The 22,953-nt window shown below is 32.3% G+C and overlaps 1 pseudogene; it reads right to left on the reverse strand.

The window, feature by feature from the left end:
• Positions 1-22,953, reverse strand: part of LOC122351757 — a 63,346-nt pseudogene that overhangs the window by 29,374 nt on the left and 11,019 nt on the right.

Raw genomic sequence — 22,953 nt, forward strand, 5'->3', positions numbered from 1 at the left:
TTTGTATATTTATATCTAAATAATAAATATAAACATTACACTCATATGTCGTTTAATCAAAAACCTATTTTAGATGCGATTAATGACGATTAATCATTTATGACTAATAAACTTCCCACACTTCAAAATAACAGCGCAGTTATGAAACATTTATGACAAAGCTTGTAGAACGCATTACTTCTTAATTAAACTACAGCTGCATGCGGACACTTTTACACTTGTATTATATTCACTGTACGGTGTTTAAGCTTTTCAAATTGTACAAGTACCTCCAAGATCTGCCGAGCACGGAGTTCCTTCTCCAAGCGGACCTGCTGGCTTCTCTTGAACTTCTCCTGCGAAAGAGAGCAGGAATGAGCAAGAACGTGAAGCAGCAAGCATCCTGTGTGAAAAACAGGTCAACGGGAAGAGTCTCTGACCTGCTGCTTCAGAATCTTCATCTGCTCCTTGTGTTTCCGCCGCTCCTCAGCTGCCAAGATCGCTGAAAGTTCACAGACAGCGGGTGAGCAGGATTAGTGAGTGCACGCTAATGCTGTATTTTAAGGCGTCCATAATATTAAATACTTAGTAGTAGCCGTTGCAATTATATAAAAGAAAACACACTTACTACGCAACTAAATGATGGAACCGTTTGTAATTATTTGATATAATAAGCAGCTACAGGTCAAGTCTGTTACACAGCTGACCTAAAGATTGTCATGTATGACTTTATACAACATAATCATGAACTCAAGTACACAGACATAGCTACTTAAAATAAAACGCATCAAGATCGTACTTAAGTGTACGTCATGTGCATCTATCCAGCTCCACCAGTGCACAGCTTAAATACATGTAATACATTTATAATTACATTACAATTACGCATGCATAAGATAAAGTGCATCGAGACTGCACTTAAGTGTATGTATATCGCTCTATAACATATAGCAGCTGCCTATGACATCAAATAATTACAAACTGTAATAACAGGCTGCTCCGTAACTTGGTTACATAAGCAACAATTATTTCTTGCAAGTACAATGGCTACCACTAAGTACCTAATTAGGTAATTATCCTGTATTATGACACCTTAAAATAGTGTGCATTAGTAGTCTGTAACAAGCGAAAGTCCGGCTGACCTTGCTGCCTCCTGGCCTCTTTAGCTGCCCGCGCCAGCCAGCGCTGTTTCTCCAGCTTACGGATCAGCTTCATCTGAGCCGCCTGCCGAGCCATTTCTGACAGACACCAGAGATTTACAGCTCATTACATACAGAAACGACTCACAAATGAACAATAAGTAACTGTTTGTGAAACACGGCGGGAGTTTTATACATTAAGACTAATTATTTATGTTTCTAGAAGTATAAACCATTCATACATGGTGCTATGCAGAGAAATGCTCTTCCTCAGTATTCTGTTCTCGTTTCACAGTGCCAAATCTCTAACAACTCTTTGATAAAGAAATTCAAGTTTAAAAAAAAAAATAAATAAATAAATAAATAAATAAATAAATCAAGTTAATTAAAAGGGGAAACAAATATATTCTCCATTGCATATTTACTCTTGTTTTAAGTATAATAAATTAAGAGCAACTTAATTGTTTAAATTTATGAAAAAGGCAAGTGTCAATTTAGGATGCTTGGGAAAGAAAAAAAGTACTGTAAAACAGAAAAAAATTGTTATAAATTTATTTCTTTTTTTTTTATAGTTTTGGTGGTGCATGCAACATTTAATACCATGACTATCAATTTACGACTCATTTAAGACCTACAGAAACCTTGTATAGAGAAGAAATTAAAACAAATATAAATTAAAAAAAAAAATAAATAAATAAATACATTTCTAACTATTTTTTCTGTTTTACAGTCCTTTTTTTTTTTTTTTCTTTCCAGTTTTCTTTTTATCACCAGTTTCACGGACAAGATTTAAAGGAACACTCATTGAATCCAATTAGACCAGTAGCATCACGATCAAAAATAATAAAACTTCTGTAGTTATATCATGCACTAAGACCGGAAGAAGATGAAAAGTTGAGGTTTTCTAAGCTGATATGATTAGGAACTAGACTATACTAGACTAGACTCAGTGATATCACACTCTCCCTGTGCAAGCAAGAAGGTCTGGCTGTTTTTACTGCGCCTGCAGCGGTCAGGGAACAGCAGCAAACCTCCTTGATTATAACATTTCTGTGTTTGGTACCGATACACATAAAAATCCACTTTTCTCTGTACCGAAGCAAAAACATGCTGATTAAAAGAAACTTTTTATTAGTGTTTTTTTTTTTATTTCAAGTCAAGCAAAAATAAAATGTACAAGAGCAATGTCATTCTTTATAGTTACTTAAAATCATGTTGAAAGTTTTTCCACAGGTAATAGAAGAAACCTGATTCTGTGACATTTTAATTGTTTTAGTACCGACTTCATAAAGCACCAGGTCTTTTGACACCACCAGGTTGAACTGAGTGTCTGTAAAAATTAATAAATGTCCTAACTGAACAGTGGCCTAATCCTCGCCGTCAAACCAGGCCTTAAATCTTTTAAAACACTCTAATATCTCGTACCGTGAATCTTTCCTAAAATGGATGAGGTGTGTGTGTGTGTGTGTGTTGTTTGGGTACCCTGAGCCTCTAGTCTGCGCAGTAGTTTGGCCTCAGAGGTGCTGACAGCATCAGCTTCACTCTCGTCAGGCGCTCTGCTTTTCCTGCGAGAGCAAGAGGGGTCAAGATTCTTGAGACGACCCCGACGACCTTCCATCGCTAAGATACGAGGAACGACTTCCTCTTCCGTCAGTAAGCACCACTGTAACCCCTGAAGAAGACAACAGCGTGTAGAGAAGAAATGTTTTTTTTGTTTGTTTTGTTTTTTCACAAGAAGTAAAAACAATAATAATTAATAATCTACTTCTACTTTCACCATTGGTTAGTAAATATTAATTTTAACAACAAAAACTAGTATTATTATTATTAATAATAGCACCATGAATAAGTAGTATGAGTAGCTGTAAATGGCATATAATAATAATAATAATAATAATAATAATAATGTCTATTATAATGTTATTGTTGCATCAATGGGTTATTTTATTAAATAATTTAATATTTAATGAAACCACACTAACACTAAGTTTAGTATTTAGCAAATACTTATTTTAGTAAAATAATATATTTTGATAATATTATCTATCATCATCACCATCAGTAACAACAACAAAACAACAATATAATTGTTTTACTGAAATTAATGTTTACTACAAATGTTGTTCTGCAGTGTTACTTAATAAAATAACACACTGAAGCAACAACAAATAATTTGAGATTTTACTGTACATCTAAAAGTATAAAATCTAAAAATGTTTATTATTATCAATTATTATTGATAATAATAATAATAATAATAATAATAATAATAATAATATGAAATAAACAAAAATAAAATCACAAGCCACTTTAACAAAGTAACTTGTCAATAAATAAATAATAATAATAATAATAATAATAATAATAATAATAATAATAATAATAATAAATAAGAGACCAGTATAACTGAAGAATTTACCTGTGCTCCATCTCTGGCTTCATAGAAGTCACCAACCTTTATTTTAGCACTGAAGCTAAAATGATCCTGTGTAATGTCACTTATCCCGTTTCTGGTCAGATACTGTGAGGAGGAGAGGCGTAAGATCAACAGAAGGGCAGCAGCATCAGTCATTGAACCGCAACGAGATTTAAAGTGATCGTCTCTTGCCTTGATGACGTCTGGATACTGTCTGATCTTTCTGCCACAAGGAGCGTAATACGCCACCTCTCCACGCAAACGGCCAGACATGTTCGTGATGCGAGACTCCCTCTGCCATCTGAGAACAGAAAGAGTTTATTTCACGCTGAAGACTCAGTGAATTCATGCACAAATTAAACAACTGCAAGTAAACCATTGGTAGACTGATCTCCACTAAAACTGACCATGTTTGTTCAATCATCCTTTATTCTTTCTATTCATTTAGTATTAAATGCCACTTTCTATCAATGCAGCTGAACAAATTAGGATGTTTTATTACTATTTGACTATTATTAGTCTATTATTATTATTATTAGATTATTATTATTATTATTCATTCAGTTCAGCGTTTATATAGTTTAGATTATTATTATTAATAATAATAATAATAATAATAATAATAATAATAATAATAAAAACTGTAGTGTAATTATTCAACTCAAGTCAGTTCAGTTCAATATACTACAGAATATTAAGTTTATTATATTTCAGTGTCTTTTAAGCAGCAATTTATATATTTAATGTATTAAATGTAATATTAAATGTAATGCTTAATGTAAATAAAAAGCGATAACAAAATGTCAAATAAGTGTTTACATGAATTTAAATATTTATATTAATAATTTTTATATTTTATTGTTTATTTTATACTAACTTGAGTTGTTTTTAAAACGTGCTTTGTAACTTTTTAAACCATTTCAAAGTCTCATTGTTTTTATGCCAGATAAATACTAATATGCTTAAATACAAAATGTAAATAATAAACAAACAAATATTATTATATTTATAAATGTATTGCGTCCTGTTTTTTTAAGCTAGGTAAAATGTCACGTCCCACTACACCTTTATTCAGTCCTGTTGTATGTATTCGTGCTTTAGTGGCGCAATAACCTTCTGTACTTAAGGGGGCGATAAAGTGTCCTTCAAAAGTGTCTCATTAAACCACATCCGTGTGTGTGTTGATGAAAGCCAGTAACATACAGACTACCACTAACTATCTCAAAGATTCTCTTCACACTTTTGAAGACGGTATAGTGCACTGCTCTGACACACAGTTGCATAATTAGAAGAAAACCTATATTTTATGGGTATGAAATGATAGTAATATTCACGCAAATGCTTGATATCACCAAAAACAGACAATAAGGGCAACTTAAAATGGCTGTGAAGTCAAGACTCACCCATATTCTAGAGGTTTCAGAGTGCACATTCATCTGTGACTCTTCTTCTTTTCCCTAGAGACACGGCAGATAATGTAAATATATGAAAACAAAACCCATATACTTACTGTTATAGTAGAAATATAGTGGTCAGCTAATAAGGATGTCGGATGGCCAATATATATACACACACACATATACATATATACAGTATATATACATACACACACACACACACTTATTACACACACACACACACACACACGATACCACATTAAAATTTAAATATAGCAAAATGAAGAACAGGCATAATTGCTGAAATACCTGGGGGTGTGGCCACACTGTAAGACGACAAAGCTGGGCTGTGATTGGCCGAATTCCCGGAGTTGTTCGTGGTTGTGGCAGGCGTTTTATGAACTTGTAGATTGAGAGGGGTGGGGCTAGTGCTGTGGGAGGAGTCAAGTATAGACGCTGAGGATTTGGTGAGTTTGAGTGGCGTTCTGTCCATTTCTGAATCTGTGTCCATCTCTTCATCTTTACCATCATCATCATCAGAATCAGTGTCTAAATTGCTGTCAGAGTCTACAGGAGAGAAAATAATATGAGAGTGTGTTTGCTCATGTATGTTGCCTAAGACGTGACGTAAGCATTTTATATTCATATTTGAACATTTGACATTTGTGCATTTTCCTTGCATTGATGGAATACATTTGTGCAATTTATGGCAAACTCGATAAACTCGATAAAATAAACATCAGCTAAAACAAAGTAAAAATAAAACTATGCATGTATGCTGGTTTCCAAGGAAACGTCTCGTTTGCATTTTAGATTAACCTTTAGTAAAAAAAAAATTTTTAACGAAAACAAAGAAAATAATAAAAATAAACCATGTAGAAATGTTTAAAGAAATAATAATGACAAAATAAAAAAAGCCTTCAACTTAAAGAGAAAATTTGAAATTATAAAATTAAAAATAATACACTTCTATTTTTAGTTAGTGAAAAATGTTATAAAAATACAGTTTTAAAATCATGTGATCATGTTTTTGCACAAAGTAACTGTATTAGCAAATATTAACACTAATTAGATTTAATTTAACAAACGCTAGTACATCGTTAGTTCACGTTAATTGTAGTTATAATATTCGATCTGAAGGATTCGACCATGCTGACCTGAGAGGCTGTCATTTGAAGCGTCATTTTCATCCTCGTCCTCCATTAACGAGTCCTCAGAGTCTTTACTGTCAGGGAGCCCAGACTCCGCCCCCCTGAAGTGCTCCGCCAATGACGGCGTCTCTCTCTTCAGCGTCCTCCGGGCCTTCCCTTCCGTGGTGCTGAGGTTGATGGGAGCGCTGACCGCGGGGCTGGTGGCGGCCAGCGGAGTGCTCTGGGAGCGAGGTTTAGTGATGAGGGCCAGAGGAGCGTCCTGCACAGTGGGAAGTGAGTGGAGGAACGGAGGTTTCTGGCTGCTCCGTGGCTCCTGTGCAGGATAGGCCTGAGGTAGAGATGACTGACGGGACAGATAATATTGATATCACTTCACCTCTTCAGACGCACAAATATTAAAACAAATATGCAACTAATACCAAACAGAATTTAATTATTATTGTTTTTATTATAATTCAGAAAATTGTTTTTTATGAAAACAGTCAAGCTTAGAACTGAATTATGCGATTTACTGAATTATGAATGTAGAGTTGGTGTGAGTACACAACAAAGCTGGATTTATCGGATTTAAAAAAACAAAAACAACATGAAATATTACAATTCCAAATAAGTGTTCTTTACTTGAATATATTGCAAACTGTAATTTATTTCTCTGATGTAAAGCTGAATTTTCAGCATCATAACTCCAGTCTGCAGCGTCTTCAGAAATCATTCTGACATGCTGATTTGCTGCTTAATTATTATTATTATCATTATTATTATTATTATCATCATCAGTGGTCAAGCATTAATTATGGTCCTTAGTATCCATGTTGAAAAAACAGATTTGTTTTTGCTTAATATTCACGTGGAAACAGTGATCCGCTTTTTCATGCATGTTTGAGTTTAAAAGAAAAGCATTTGGAATATTATAAATTTTAATGTCCCTTTAATCAATTTAACACGTACTTGCTAAATAAAAGTATAAAAAAAAAAAACAACAACATGATAAATGATCGAGTCATAGTCTTGTCAAAAAGCAAACCGGTTTTCAACACTGATAATCAAAAATGTTTCTGAGCAACTAATCGGCATAATTAAAACGATTTCTGAAAGATTAATAATAAGTATTAAGAAATTAATAAATTTATTAACCAATAAAAATGACATATTTTTAAAATTGTAACATTTCACAATTTGTAATGTTTTTACTTTTTACATAAATGCTGCCTTGGTGAACAGAAGGGACTTCTATTAAAAACAATTTTTTTTATATAAAAATCTTACAGAGCCCATACATTAGAATTGTATTTTCTTCTCCAACATTGATCAGCAAATATCATATGCTCACGCATGCGTTTTATTTGGTTGTGAAACGGACCTGTTTGCTGAAGTTGTTGATGGTGAGCAGGGTCTCGTCGAGGTAATTCTTGCACGTCTTCAGACGGTCTGACGGCAGAGGAGTGGATTTGGAGCAGGGCGGTGTGGGAGACCTGGGTGACGGGGTCAGGGGAGCTGCTTTTGGTGAGGATGAGTGGGAGACGTCTGTAGGGGACGGTACGTCTCTGTCTCGGCGTCGCTGCGTGACGAGTGCTAGTGGTTTTGTGCTGGATGCTAGGCCTGTGGTCTGGATGACGCTGGCGTGTTTACCGGGCTCCTCTTTAGATCTGAAGGACTGGATGTGCAATGGCAGCTGGGACAAAAGCAGACCCTGGACGTCCAGTTTATCCTGCCCTACAGTGTGACTGCTCTTCCTGTCTGTGTGCATTTCCCCTGGGTAAGCACAATTAAAAATTATATATATATATATATATATATATATATATATATATATATATATATATATATATATATATATATATATATATATATATATATATATATATATATAAATTGAGCTTTTAATATTTAAAATGTGACTTTTTTAAATTTGAATTAAATGTATAATTTAAATATACATTTAAAAATATGTGACTTTACTTGTAATGTGTATCATTTAACACCATTAATATCTGTAATATTTTAATTTATATTATTACTTTGAGGTTTTAGCAGCAGTAGTAATAATAATAATAATAATAATAATAATAGCAGCAATAATGATAATAACGACAACAACGCTTACACAATAACATTTTTAAAGAATTATATATTTTGTATTGTTCTCCACCCAATCAAACGCTCTATATCTATCTATATAACAAACATTGTGAAAATATTTACAACTATAAATTTTATAATTTAAATATTTAATGTAGTTTATGAACACTTGAGTGTATATATATATATATATATATATATATATATATATATATATATATATATATATATATATATATATATATAAAGTAACTTTTTTTAAGTGTGTTTACATAATAAATATTTATTAAATTTTAATTTAAATACCTAAATGTAAATTTTACATTATACACACACATTATGTAAACAACAAACTTATAACTTATATCGGATGTGACTAATTGTTATTTAATAATACAATAGTATTAGTGCTATCAAACTATTACTCTGTGTGTGTGTGTGTGTGTGTGTGTGTGTGTGTGTGTGTGTGTGTGTGTGTGTAATCCGTTTTAGTTGCTCATTTTAGCATTTGACTCACGTGCCTTACGGATACCTTTCTGATCTTTTCTGCACTTTTCTGAGTCCACACTATCATCACTTTGATCATCATCATCATCATCATCGCCGCCGTCGTGCGCCAACATCCTCCAGGTCGCCGGAGTCAGAGCTGCTAAGAGCATCGCCGAGCTGTCAGAGCTGGATGCTGATTGGCTGTCACTGTTGATGGAGACGTCTGGCACTTTGCTACGCAGCTTCTGTCAGGAAGAGCCATGTCAGTCGACGGCTTTGTTTACACAAACAACCCCTTTCTGCCACCCATCCGGATGACATGACAGACTAAAAATAGTCTCCAAAAAAAAGGTGCATGATCATTTCTGACACAAAACGTCAACAGCAGCATTTATAACGCATACTGATACTGAACGCTTAGATATATGTTGAAAACGTTAAACCACCTTTCAATGCTTCACTTATTTAGTACTCTAGACAAGTACTAGTTTCTAATTGCATCTTCAACAGTGTAATCAGATTAATGTACAAACAACTCTCTCCAAAAAAAAGTATTGAATTAATTATTACTAACACTTTCAGAAACGTACAACCACGACAAATTATTGATACAAGGACAGGCATGAAACGTTTATTTTAATTCGTGACAAATATTCAGGTCACACTTTAGATTAAAGGCCCAACTCTCACAACTAACTAACTATTAACTATGGCTTTTGCCTCTAATTACCGTTTATTAATAATTAATTGGGTAGGAATAAGAAGTTTTAAGTAAATAGCCGATATTCCAATAATATTCATGCTAATAACCAACTAGTTAACTGTAAGAATTGGACACTAAATATTTAGAGTTATTAAGAATACTGGCAACATTTTAAAGTGAGAAAAGCACATAAAATACATGCATTTTAAGGATACACTTTTAAATATTGATGTTAAATCCACTATTGTATGGTGTAGAAACGTTCTACAGTCTATAAACCGTATTAAGATCAATTGCAGAATTAAATAACAGAAAAAGAGTAATCCCTTACTTTATCTTTTCAAGAGGAAGTAATTAAATTACACCCAACGCTGTTTACTAATTAACTGACTCACGTTTGAGTTTCACTAGAAAATGTATTAAATAAATGACTAAATGTCACGATGAATGCCGTTAATAAGAAAGAGTTTTTACCTTGTCCTTAGTTTTCTCCTCTAGCTGGTTTAGTGCTGGTTTGGGGCTGGTTTTCAGGCTCTTGGTCTGATCTGGAGGGATGAGGACTGGAGAGGGTGTGGAGGAGGCGGAGCTTGATTTTGCCTTTCCATTGATGGAGCCATTCAGCCCTGTTTCAGAACACATCAAGAATGAAACGAACACATCTTCAGCTACAGCACGACTCTATGCTGTAAACGGGAATGAATAGAAAACGAAAGAGCGGATCATTTTTTATTTACACGAGCAGACAGCGAGGAAGTTCGCTAGGTTGTAAACTTGAGTTTTCCAGTTCCTCTAAAAACGGCGAACGCGAGATGCCTGCGAAATCAGCGAGGGTTGTTTTCATCACGAGTACAGTAGAGGTGTAAATAGATGCCATTTATATGTATTAGATCAAATGAAATCTCAAACGTGTGAGGTAAACACTGTAAACACCAGCAGGCTGCTCCAGTCCTGAGGCCAGGCACCGTTTCACAGTAAATATCTGAACACAAACCCGTCATATACTGTCAAATCTAATATATAGTAATACGCACTTATATCATATGAAAATACGTAGAAATTATTTCACAATTTGTAAATGTTTTTAATGAAGTCTCGTATTCATTTATGTGATCAAACATTTTATTGTCATGTAAAATTGTTTTATATTGTAAATTGCGCAGCTGAATGTTCAGCATCATGACTCAGTGTCACATGATCCTTCAGAAATGTTTCTAATATTCTGATTTGCTCAAACATTTCTATAATTATCAAATTTGAAAACAGTTGCTGTTCAGTTATTATTGATGCTCAGATATTATTCATGTTTATTATATATATATATATATATATATATATATATATATATATATATATATATATATATATATATATATATATATATATATATATATATTTTTTTTTTTTTATTATTATTATTATTATTATTATTATATACATATACATACATATATACACATATATATATACACACACACACACACATATACACACACACATACACATGCAAATATAATATACATATTTAAAATTATACAATTCACTTTTTACAAAAAAAAAGGTAGCACAATAAATATTCCCATGACAAGTCTTCAAAACGCAAGTACGTCATTTTATAGGAATAAGAAAGATATCTTTTTTTGCATTCCAGTTACAATAATTTGGGGGTTAAATGTGGGAGAAAAACGCATTACTTGATCGATTTTATTTGAAGCATCTAATTTAGCAATTGATTTTTTTCCCCAAACTAGAATATGTCTGTACAAAAGTTCTGTCACTGGTCATTTTCTGTCACTTGCATTATTTTCATAGATACTTGTATGTGTTAAATAAAATAGATATTTACAAAAAAATTAAAAAGTAATGCTTCCGCAGTATTTGGGTCTCTTTATATTGCTTATACTATGGACCAGTCTTCAGGAACTCTAAATATGCAGTCTATTGAAAACAATTTACTACCTTCAGGAACGAAAAATACACACAGAGCATGCGAGAGGTAATGTAGCACCTTTCATCGGCGCACGTCTGGCTGCATGAGACTGAAGGAGGGTTTGCTCTTGGTTCAGGGCTGGTGCGCTGAATAGTGCCGGCAGACCCAGAAGATGAGGGAAAAAGGCTGCGGAGCCTTGACCCTGAGCATCTGCAGGACGCCACCAATCTGTGGAAACAGATCAAGTTTAAAAGGGACAGATCGCCCAGAAATAAACTCTCCCTCATCTCAAACCTCTAGGAGCTTCTTTCATCTTTTGAAGTGTGCGGACTACCAAACCGTTGACTTCCACAGTATTGACAAAAATGCAATGGAAGTCAACGGCTACAGTCAAGTATTTTGGTTACCAACCTTATTTTGCATTCAGCAGGAAAAAAAAAAAACAATTCAGGCTTGGAAAATCATTTTTGGGTCAACTATCCCTTTAAGATTTTCTAGGACGAGAGTCTCATTCTTCAAAAACTGGATGAAGTCTCAAATAACCTTCACATTTCAGGACTGTTATGTGAAATCAAGTCTTGACAAACCTTTCTTGCGTTATCCGTTGCTACAGTTGAAGTTCGTTAAAGACTTCTCTTAGGTGCCAAATAACAGCAAATCTCATTTAGAGTCAAGTTACTCTCAAAAGTGCATTACAATATTACTTACTCCCTAAAAAGTAATGCGATTTCTCGTGATCTCTCTTAGCATGGGAGAAAGTAAACTAAAAAGTAATCCGATTACATAATAAGTAAGTTACTTAATGCATAACACACCCAACACTGACTATGTAGTATACATTTCTTTATGCAAGTGTACTGTATTTATCCAATTAAAATTAGACATCCAACTTTATACATAAAGCTATGCTTAAACAACAAAAAAAACACTTGCATGCAAAATAAAGAGACAACATGTTGCATAATGTTGAAGCTAAAAAGGGCTGTTTCTGCATCTTATTCTCTCCTTCACTTGAAGTGTCCATGAACATCACAACTCAACTGTGCCACAACCACATCCAAACTAGCCCATAAATCCTCAGCGAGCAAACAAATCTATACAAACAGTCAGTGAGTGATGCTAAATGATCCAGAGCTGGAGAAAATCCATCTTGTGATTACATGCGTCTGCTCGCACACCAGCTCCTCAGATCTCCTAAAAGCAGTGCTTTACTCCATAAAAACCTCGTTTCTGGTCCTTCATTATAAACACGCCAAGGACGGTAAATCTAAAACAGACATCATACACAATTTCCTATAATAGCTGGCTTCACACGTGGCTTACAGATCCGGCCGAAAACACTCTGGTTCTGGAAGCAACCACTTTATGAGAAGAAGTAAAGCATGTCCTACATCGTATGAAAACAAGAAACGACCTTAAAAGCCTCACTTTAGGTTGATTTGACGGTTTTAGTTTCTGACTGTTCTTCAGGATGAGGGCTGAGATTTGCGCAATCCCCATCTCTTTTACAGCAACGATCTTGTTCAGAAAAGAATGATTGTGTGTGTGTCTGTGAGGGGCTGAACACACCGCAGGAGGTTAAAGCAGAGCTCTGACCCGAGCGTTCAGGTCTTTATAAATGTCAGGGTCTCAGCGTGGACCGCCGGACTGATGGAAAGCACTATAAAGGTGAAACATGCTGCCTGTGTGCTCACAAAACCATGTACAGATAACATTTCATCCACCCTCCTAAAAAAAAATAAACACTAAATTGTGATATTATTTTAATGCTTTTTTTCCAGCATTTACTTTAACAGATCCAGATGTTTCACTGCTGAGATATTGCAATAATATATAAACAAATACACACACACACACATTTTTAAATTTAAAAAAATTAACGTGACAAATGTAAAAACTAATTGTAAAATATATTTTACATTTTACAGTTCAACAGGATGTGTTTAATGTGTTCAAATGTACAATTTGAAAAAAAATCTACAATTATGATTTTAAATATTCAAATTTTAAATCATTCTAAATATTCTATATATGACGTTACATATAAAAATGTTAATTAAATTATATGTTTGAATAAATGCATAATTCTATATGCTTATAAATTACACTTGTACAACAAACCTTTTTTTTATAATTAAATCAAGAAACACCATGAACACAACAAACTACCATAAAATGTGAATATTTAATTTTTTTTATTTTTATGCCACTTTATTGTAATGCAATTTTTTTTTATGTATTTATCATTATGATTCGAATTCGGGGGTAAAATGTGCTGAATGTTCAAGAAACATAACGCAAAAAAAGGATCTCAAAACATTTTCTATTCAAAACATTTGCAATTTTTCTGTTAATTTTCAGGCAATTTTGGTGTTAAATATTACAAAGACATGTTTATGACATAAACATAAACATGACATAATATTTAAACAAGACTGTAAATCTGTATGGACCGTATCTCTCAATGAGGACGACTTCTCATCATACCTGGAAACACTCCGATCTGAGAGTGGGCAGCAAGAGCAGCCGACAATCCCAGACTTCCCAGACCTCCGAACTCAGAGCGGACAGGAGAAGAGGAGTGCAGACCGAAGACTGGGTGAGTGAGCATGGGAAAGGCACCGGAAACTGAAGAAATTCCCAAACCCTGATTGCCAACCAGTTGAAACAAGTGACCTGAGAGAGAATTCAGAAAATATAACTCATGCACGTGTAACAGTCTGATGCATAAAGCAAAAAAATAAATGCATTTAAAGATTATAGACTTGCTGTAATTGCTTTTATGTCTCTTTAACATGGCCAAAAGTCTGTGGTATCTCAATATGGCTATATAATAGTAACAATAATAGTAGTAATAGTAGCAGGAACGGTGGTAGTAGAAGTAGTAGTAGAAGTAATAGTAGTAATAGTAGCAGTAGCAGCAGTAATAATAATAATAATAATAATAATAATAACAGTAGCAGTAGTAGTAGTAATAATAATAATAATAATAATAATAATATAATAATAATAGTGGCAGTAGCTGTTGTTTTATAATGATTTTGTATTTTAATATTAATAACATAAAATAAAAAACAACAATAAAACCCATTATTATAAAATAATACAAATAATCTATTATTACTATTTAATATTAAAATATTTAAAAGTGTAGTGTTGTTACATTTTATTATATGATTCGAATAATAAATATTAATAATATTTCTTTTAAAGTAAATGAACACAGCAGAGCTGCACATTAGCATTTTTTATTATTAATATTAATTTTTTGAATTATTTGTATGAAATGCAGTAATGCTGGTTTGAGGGTTATAACCCAAAACACTCAATCAATCAACAACGCTGTATTTCAGTAACACACACAGTTTCTATAAACCACACGCATGAATTAAGAGCCATGTAATTAGAAAAAAAAGATGGACTACATTCATGTGTTGTCTAAACCACTGAATTCCCCTTTGTCCTGGCTGCTCAAGAGGGCTGAAGGCTTTTTTTCCTGAAGTCATTTACTGCTAAAACTCCTGAGGGATTCGCAAAGAATAGAGTACGAGCACAAAAGCTGGACGCAGGAAAAATCCCCTTCAAGAGACGAAAAAACCCTCGTTCCCCGAGCTGCTGTGACGGCCGTTTACAGGCCCCAAAAAAAAAGAAAAAAAAGACACATCTTTGCTTTGAATCTCATTATAATGAGCTGCATATTTAGCGTCAACTCCTTTGAGGCCCTGCCGTCGATACAAGACGAGACGGTGAAAATAAATGGCTGGAAGAAAGGTCCGAAGCCTGGTCTCCATCCCCTCCCGCTGTCCCCCCTCATCTGCACGGCGAGAGGCAATGACATCTGCAAATAGCCTTTAAATATTAATGCACTCCAAGCGGCGGAATAATCAAAACTGTCGGCCAAGAGGAAAGAAGTAAAAAAAGAAAGAAAAAGGAAAAAGTGAAATGTATTGCTTTACCACTCACTAATTTTTCCTCTTTCAGTAATGTAGCCAGAAATTAACAGAAATTAATTAATTTCGTCGAAATTTATTTAACGTTGTTCCACCCCTTTATTATTTTCTTGTTAAACAAAAATACATTGCACAAGAGTAACTTACACCGTTTAGTCAGTCTCTTGAGCTTTTCCTCGGTGGATTTATGAATTATTATCTAAAAGGGATCATCACACTAAAAATGAGGTAATAATAATAAAACACATAACATGTGACTATTAAAAAAATAAATACTATGTTGCAACATTTCAAATGTTTTTATAAAAGTAAATAAAAATAAGTAGTGTGTATATGTCTCTCACTCCGTCTCACTCTCTCACTACGTCTCTCTCTCTCCGTCTCACTCTCTCTCTCCGTCTATGTCTCTCACTCTCTCTCCTCCGTCTGTCTGTCTCTGTCTCTCTCTCTCTCTCTCTCTCTCTCTCTGTCTCTCTCTGTCTGTCTCTCTCTCTCTCTCTCTCTGTCTCTCTCTGTCTCTCTGTCTCTCTCTCTGTCTCTCTCTCTCTCTCTCTCTCTCTCTCTCTCTCTCTCTCTCTCTCTCTCTCTCTCTCTCTCTCTCTCTCTCTCTCTCTCTCTCTCTCTGTCTCTCTCTCTCTGTCTCTCTGTCTCTCTCTCTCTCTCTCTCTCACTCTCTCTCTCTCACTCTCTCTCACTCACACTCACACACTCTCACACTCTCTGTCTCTCTCACTCCGTCTCTCTGTCTCTCTCTACACACACAGACACACACATATATACATACATACAATTTAAACTAAAAATCAATATAAACTAATAATATAAACAATGATGACACACACACACCTGACTTTTGCTTTGAATTCATTACTCTGGGCAAAACAGGTTATCTGAAGCACAAAATATCTGTGAGTATGATTGTCTTTGAATTTCTCTTCTACTTTACACAAACACATTATTCATCAGTGAGAGAGAAAAGCTCTAGTAATTGCACTGAACACACGACGGATTCTCTCTTGGCATTTCTTATCATGAGCGAGAACAAAGAGGCAAGGAGACGGACGGAAAAAATAAAGAAAACACCACGCACAAATCTAAATGTATACATTTGCATATTATTTTGAGGTCAGGCTAATCTGATAGTGTCTACGTCAACAGCAGACATTCACCCAGGCAAAAAATGTGTTTAGAAAAAGGACAACCTGATTGGATGATTTCATACAGGCTAAACGAGAACAACAAACCTTATGTTGGTGTTCATTAATAAATTAGCTCTTCACGTGAATCAATTTGTCTGGACTGTATAACTGTGTGTTTCTTACCGCTCTTGCCGTGTGTTGCTGCTGTTGGTGAGCTTTCTGGGTTTGCTGGAGCTCTTATGGAGGTCTGACTGGAGGTCGGGGACTCCATATCTGACAAACAACATCACAAACAATAAGAACCACATCCATTTGGCATCATCTTATTCATTTCTAATCATTCAAATGGCCCTCAGTCCATGCACACTCTAAATGAAGCAAAGGACACTCATATCTTACTATAAAACCATATGAATGTGTATTTATAAAACATTTTTCTTAAGAGCATAAATCCTTTCCCTCTTTTTGCATTTTGACAAAACCAAAAAGAAAAAAATGCATAAATTTTATGCAGTTTTATAAGGTTTACACATGATGTTTTTTTCTTTTACCCTTTATTAAAACAATATTATTATTATTATTATTATTATTATTATTATTATTTAAAATAACTTATTATTATTATTATTAAATAATACATAGTCCATTGCTTCTGAAATTAAAACAATTTACTTTCACAATACAATGAACCAAATCAAATTTTTATACATCATAAAGGTTTTTATTATTTTTACATTTATTTTACATATGTTATAAAATGCAATAATGCAAAAAAAGGGGAAAAAAAAGGAAAAAAAAAGGTATTAAAAATGCAAAGTTAAATAAATAAAAGTTTAAAAATTATACTACAGATTTTAATTGAATGATTATGGCCATAATGTCATTTAATAAAGTGTAGAACAGCATTAAAACAAACTTCCAGTAAGTGTTTAAATCTTGTAGCAGTGCACAGAATGTAAATGTCAGCATCATTATCGCTTAGGGTGCATCTGCATTACGGCAAATCACACAGACTGACAAGCAAAATAATTTGTGATTTTATACGGACTGCAAAAGAAGGGATACGGGTCTTCTGTGGGCGGCTCTGACACACATAAAAAAAAAATCTTTTAAACAACCTAATGATATTTGCATGCATATTTAAAATCAGTTTCAATTTCCGTAATGCTTTTTCTTCCTCGGTGAAATCTTAAACACGATTTGCTTTTGAGCATATTTACATCACATCCTTTATTCAAAAGAAAACTAGACACATAAAAAATGAGTAAATATTTCATTAGCTACTAATTTGGTGTGCGTGGGTCAATTAGCTTTTTGCAGTCTAATAATACCAATGCATTAAAAGGAAAAATTAAATGACAAAACATATGGATAAAATGCATAGATATATGCAAAAAAGTAAAAAAAAAAAAAAAAAAAAAAAATATATATATATATATATATATATATATATATATATATATATATATATATATATATATATATATATATATATATATATATATATATATATATATATATGCCAAATATTTGCATTTTTAATTAATTAGCTACTGGTATGCACAGATATAACTTACTTTATTTTTGTCATATTTACTACATTTTTACTTGTACTGGATATAACATTTGTATTTGTGTAATGATTAGATGCATAAAAAAAAAGACATTAAAAAGATGAATTTCTAGTAATAATAACGAGATTAGCCTACAAACAAAAGGGTGTCTTGACTACAAATGAACAACAGAGAGAGGTCCTGTTCGTTTAAATTGATGACGGCTTTAATGAGCAGGAACTGCTGAATTAATCTGACGTGGAGCACAGCAGATATTGACACACAGTTGATGAGAAACACGCTGCTGGTGAAGAACAACACATGACAGAGTCAAAGTGATGGAAGAGAAAACATCCCGAGCAAACGTGTGTCTTGAGTGACCGGCAGCTGCTTGTGTTTGTTAACAAGAGTCCACCAGAAAATGTTGCACGGTTTAAAATGTCGCTAAATGCTGAAATGCCACTGGATGAACTCTCAAAAACATGTCTGTGTGTCACCCTAAAATCAAAAGAATTTATTTTAATCAAAAAAAAAAAAAAAAAAAAATGTAACGGTTCTTCCATGACAAATCATTAATAAATGCATTTATTATTGGTGAATCATGTTAGATTTTTAAATGCATGTTTTATTTTAATATATACATTCATATGATTTAATTTAATTTTAAATAAAATTTAAATATTGCATAATATTTTTATTTCATATTTATATAAAAAAACTGTTTAATACACACGCACACATAAAAAAATACTAATTACAGTGATGAGAATCTAACAGGGATTAATTGTAAAAAAAAATAAAATAAAAAAAGATACAATTTATAATTATATTATGTATCATTATTAATTTTCCATCATTATATTTTTATATTTAAGTAACACTTTATTATAAAGCTGTTAGTTAACATTAGTTTGCTACATTAGTTAACTAAAAATGGAAAATACTTCTAAAGCATTTATTAATCCCAGTTAATTTTAACAACGTTAAGAGACAATTTAATATTATATAATTATACATAGAGTCATATAATGCAATATAATTTATTACTCATTGCTAGGAAATGTTAACTTTATTGCAAAGTGTTTTTTTTTTTAAGCGATTGATTTATGATTATTCTGATTTCAGTTTCCTGACGAACATCACACACTCATCCACCATAAAACACGCAGGATCAGAAACACAACAACAAACAAGTTCTAAGAGGTTTTCCTCTATTCTTATCACATCTCGCTGCAGGATCAAAGCACAGCTCGCTCGAGTCACAGACAGATGAGAGGAGAGGAATAAAGAATAGCAGTGGCTTTGACGGCCGAGGTCAGGCCGCGCTCTTTACGCTCACACGACTCTGACACTTACAACGAGTCTGAGCAAAACAGGAAGTAAAGACACCAAACAACAAGAACCAAAGGAGCCTGGAGATCCCCAACCAAAAACAGCTTTTCGTTTCGTTTAATAATAGTCTCTTAACAGCTTAAGAATAATAATATTTCATATAATAATTCTATAAATATTATTAGATACTTTATAACTACTACAAAATAAGATGAAGATATAAATAGAATTAGTAATTAACACTAATGTATAATATTTCAAAGCATAAACTAAATAATAATAATAAAAATAATAATAATATGAATTGAATTAGTAATTAAAATAGTAATTATAATAATATTTACATAATAATAACAAAAACAACAAGATGATGATATAGATAGGATTAGTAATTAACACGTATGTTAAATATAAGTAATAATAATAATAATAATAATAATAATAATAATAATAATAATAATAATATTAGAATTAGTAATTAAAATAGTTATGTATAATATTTATAGGTATAAAAACCAAACAACAATAATAGGCACTGGGAAATAAAAATGGTTATAATTATTTATGATTAATTCCTATAATATAATAATAATAATAATAATAATAATAATAATAATATTAGAATTAGTAATTAAAATAGTTATGTATAATATTTATAGGTATAAAACCAAACAACGATAATAGGCACTGGGAAATAAAAATGGTTATAATTATTTATGATTAATTCCTATAATAATAATAATAATAATAATTTATTATTTATTATTATTATTATTATTATTATTATTATTATTATTATGCTTAATGTATACATTAATAATATTTTAGTATTATTTGTTGATGACTATGAACAATTACATAAAAAACAATATAATATGAAAATGATGATGAAAGCATCCTTCTGCTATTGACTAGTTCTAATCATGTTATTGCCTCTTTAGTATGAATCACTTTGTTGCACTCCTCCTTTGTAAGTCACTTTGGATAGAGGCTTCTGCTAAATTAATAAAAAAAAAAAAAACACTGAACATGGCATGACCAATCAGATGATTTGTTTTCGGAAGAGATCAGAATTACTGCTCGAGCCTCTGGTCACAGCAACGACCCTGACTTGAAGCCGAGAAGACTTAAACCACTTCACTGGAGACGTGACAATTCTGGACAATGACAAATAACATTGAAAATCATAAAAGAAAGTTCTCATTCAAAATCGGTTTGGTTTATGAAGAAAAGAGCAGGTTAAAGTCATGTGACCCTGCTGTTTCATTACATTAGAGCAGAGAGAGCGGAGTCAGGATCTAAAGTGATATTATTACTCCGTCTAAAAGCACCGACGCTGCACAGCGCCAGTGCTTTCATCCCATTTATTATCGCTTGCATTTCACAAAGAACAGGAAATTTAAGGAAACTTTGAGAACACACTCCTAATATTGATATACGACCAGTTTGAACCTACAATCAGTGAAAGCATTTCATAACATCTGAAAAGAATGAAAAAAAAAAAATTAAAAAATTGCTGATGTAAAAGGAATAAGCAATATTTTTACTTTTTAAATATATTTGTATTTTTTTATTATAATTATATAATTATTACATTTTATTGCAACTGTATAGAATTAATACATTATTTTTGGTTAAATTATACAAGTCTGAGAATTGTAATTATATTATTTAATTTAATTTAATTCATATACATTTTAAAAATAGATTTCTTTCTATTATACAAAAACGAAGTACATTACGCATAATGGATATTTCTAGAAACAAACAAAAAAAAAAAAAAAGTCACGATGCATATAGATACAAATAAGACTTTAAAAACATGCATAATTGTCACGGAACTAATTTTCTTCATATTTGTTCTGAAACATGACCTAGAGATGTGTTTTCATAAGACTCACCGAGAAAGAGAAAATTGCAGATAACACTTGTGAGACGCAATTACTCCAGGCTTATTACACCTGATTACACAAACGCTTGTTTACAGCGGCTGCTTTTCTGCCTCTGGTGACATCACACCATCATACGTGTCTGATAAGACAAGATGAAGATCCAAATTAGGGTCATGAAACACCAGCGCAAACATCCAATTTATTTTTAATCAAAAGCAAGAAAGTGGAGAATTCGGCTCAACTCGGCCTCTGCTGAATTCAGTGGATGGGAAATTACTGCGCGCTGAATACTAGCATGTCTTTTGTGAGATTACAGCCTTTTCCTGAAGATCATTAGAGTAATTAGTCTAAATTACAGGCATTTATGTCAAATTGAAAACCGAAGCCCACGAAAGTCTTAAATGGGCAGCTGATCAATGAAGGACGGGGCCGCTTTAATAACTTTCATTAAAATCTCTCAACGCGTTTTGAAGACACAGATGGAAAGAAAGACAAAAGAAAGTAATTTTAGGAAAGCGTTTTTTCAGGTATGTGTAATGAAAAAAATAAATAAAAAAAAATTAATAAAATATTTTAATTTAATAAAATTATTTAATTTACATTTAATAAAAAAAAAAAATCCAAAATTACCAAGTGATTTTTTTTTTTACATTTAATTTTTATAACAAAAACTGCTTACGTCTGTTTAAAAACATTTTTCTTTTAATATTGTTTGGTTTACAATATTTTAATCTTTAAAATATAAAAAAATATGGAAAAAAGATAGCACATTTTGTATTATCATTTTACTTTTTATATTTATTTATACATTAATTTTGTTAGAAATGTAAAATTACAAATAAAATATTTTAAAATATCTTTATTAAAAAATAAAAATAAAAATAAACCTTTCAGGAACAAGCACAAAAGTAAAGTAAAAAAATAAAATAATAATAATAATAATAATAATAATAATAATAATAATAATAATAATAATAATAATAAATAAATAATAATAATAAAATGTTAATCTCATCAAAAACTGCCCTATTAGACAGGAGAAGACTGTATGACCATCATGAACACTGACCGATCACATATTTGTGTTTTTACACTACAACCATTTGACATCTTAATAATAAACCATTGAAAAACTCCTCTTCAAGCCACGGCCCATGATTTTATGTGCAGAAAACACTGAAGAAATGATTGGAAATGTTCGTCTAACTTTGTCAGAGAGGGAAAACGCATCGCTACAATATTGAGGAACAATGTTAACAAAGCCAAGTCTTACAAATGCATCATTTGCATAATTTAAACTTCAATCACAATAGCAAATAGTCAACAGGCGCGTTTCACGAAAACAACAGAAAGCCACTTCCTGTGCAGCAGGATGATTTGCATGAAAACAGGTGGAATATAAATGACAGGCAATCACAGATAGGAAAACGGAGAGTTCGAAACGAAACGGAGGGAAGACGCAGAAGAGCAGAACCGCGCCATCTTCACTGCCCATCTCCAATCACTACATTCATAAAAAATACTTTTTTTTTTTTTTTAAATGCAACTTAAAAGCACATAGGAAAAAAATGAACAAAATTCACATACATATATACACACAAATATAAAAATATAATATAAAAATAAATATATTAAAATAAAATAAAAGCTTTTGCAACAAAGAAACAAAATAAAAAAAGTGGTGGGTCTATTGGGTTGGACATATTTAATGTTTTCTTTTTTTAATTACACCCTTAAGACATATATTTCTATGCATTTATCTTAACATTCAACACTAAATGTTTCCTAATTTCTGTGTCTAAAATGT

Source organism: Puntigrus tetrazona, chromosome 9 (assembly GCF_018831695.1).
Source record: "Puntigrus tetrazona isolate hp1 chromosome 9, ASM1883169v1, whole genome shotgun sequence".
NCBI lineage: Eukaryota > Metazoa > Chordata > Actinopteri > Cypriniformes > Cyprinidae > Puntigrus > Puntigrus tetrazona.